Consider the following 1,518-nt stretch of genomic DNA (forward strand, 5'->3'; position numbering starts at 1 on the left):
CAGAGTCACCAGGTGAGACTTTCCCCTTTCAGTTTCCTTGCTATTTCCAAAACATCTTTGCTGTTTCTCCTAAAGCCCTTCTTTAATACATTACCAACAGATGAAACCTAATCTTAAGATCTGCTTCTGTAGAAACCTACCAAAGATAGTTTTCATTTTAGATCTAATAGTTAAACTACTATCATGTTTATGAATGCATGGAAGGGAGTAAAATATCCAAAAAGCATTAACTTTGATCAGTCAAGCTTGCATAGTATAACCTTCAGCCTATGACCAATTCATAGTAAAAGAGTGTATAACTTTCAAACTAAGTGGAAAAATTGAAAGAATAGTAAAAATAATCAAATCAAGAGAATGCAAGAAAGGGGAAGGAAAGAATCATAAACAGGACAAATAAAAAGTGCATTGTAAGATGATAAATTTAAAATCAGATATAGCACTGGTTCCATTATTAATCCTACAAACGATGTTAGAAAAAAAAAAAAAAAAAAGCCAAACAATGGAGACAGCGGGCCCTGGGTTACAGCGTCTGCATGGCATCTTCAAGGCTCGCCTCCGATGCGAAGACAGTCATCGACAGGGCCCGGGCAGAGTGCCAGAGCCGTTAAGTGAGCATGGACGACCTGGTCACCGTGGAGAACATCGCCGGCTACATTGCCAGTCTGAGGCAGCGCAGGGCAAAGGGCGCAGGCTCTTTGGTATCTCTGCCCTGATTGTGAGTTTTGACTTGGCATCCCCAGACTCTATCAGACTGACCCTTCGGGGGACGTACTGCGCCTGGAAACTCACTGCTATAGGCTGGGGTGCCATAGGTGAGAGGATTTCCACAGAAGAATTACGCCCACAAAGCCATAGAGACAGAGGAGCTGACCTTTAAGCTGGTTATCAAGGTTCTCCTAGAACTGGTTCTGTCTGGCGGCAAAAACATTGAACTGGCTGTCCTGAGAGGAGATCAACCCCTCAAAATTTTAAATCCTGAGGAAATTGAGAAATATGTTGCTGAAATTGAAAAAAGGGAAGAAAACGAAGGAATCCAAAGAAAGCATCATAATGACAAAATCTTGTTCCTGGTGTTTTTAAAATTCAGATCATGGGTATTCTCAAAATGACAGGTAGGCATTTCCTTTCCATTTATCTACTGTACAAATGTCCTGCAATAAACGCCCATATTTGTTAAAAACCAAAACAAAACAAAAAAGCAGATACATTGAAAACATTCTGTACTATTCCGTTCACATTCAATTCAAAAACAGTTGCACCTAAATCATAGTGTTTCTGGGGCGCCTGGGTGGCGCAGTCGGTTAAGCGTCCGACTGCAGCCAGGTCACGATCTCGCGGTCCGTGAGTTCGAGCCCCGCGTCAGGCTCTGGGCTGATGGCTCGGAGCCTGGAACCTGTTTCCGATGCTGTGTCTCCCTCTCTCTCTCTGCCCCTCCCCCGTTCGTGCTCTGTCTCTCTCTGTCCCAAAAATAAATAAACGTTGAAAAAAAAAATTTAAATCATAGTGTTTAGAGGTTTG

The 1,518-nt window shown here is 42.6% G+C and overlaps 1 pseudogene; it reads left to right on the forward strand.

The window, feature by feature from the left end:
* Positions 1–376: 376 nt before the first annotated feature.
* On the forward strand, positions 377–1,109 carry LOC106976829 (proteasome subunit alpha type-7-like; annotated as a pseudogene).
* The last annotated feature ends 409 nt before the right edge of the window (positions 1,110–1,518 follow it).

This window comes from Acinonyx jubatus, chromosome D4 (assembly GCF_027475565.1).
Source record: "Acinonyx jubatus isolate Ajub_Pintada_27869175 chromosome D4, VMU_Ajub_asm_v1.0, whole genome shotgun sequence".
In the NCBI taxonomy this organism is placed as follows: domain Eukaryota; kingdom Metazoa; phylum Chordata; class Mammalia; order Carnivora; family Felidae; genus Acinonyx; species Acinonyx jubatus.